The sequence below is a fragment of the Otolemur garnettii genome, unplaced genomic scaffold, assembly GCF_000181295.1.
Source record: "Otolemur garnettii isolate 467f Iridium unplaced genomic scaffold, OtoGar3 scaffold00032, whole genome shotgun sequence".
NCBI lineage: Eukaryota > Metazoa > Chordata > Mammalia > Primates > Galagidae > Otolemur > Otolemur garnettii.
Genome location: NW_003852427.1, coordinates 8,407,355 through 8,407,567, shown reverse-complemented (window position 1 = coordinate 8,407,567; position 213 = coordinate 8,407,355).

Sequence of the window (213 nt, the reverse complement as noted above, 5' to 3'; positions counted from 1 at the left end):
AATTCTTCTCCATCAGCGTCATTTTCCTCTCATTAAAAAAAATTGAGATATAATCCGCATACCATAAAACTCCATCTCTTAAAATGCACACTTCAGTGGTGGTTAGTATATATATTCACAAAGTTGTGCACCCATCGCCATGATCTGATTCCAGAATATTTTCATCACTTCCCACCAAAACAAATAAATAAATAATAAATAAAACAAAAGCCC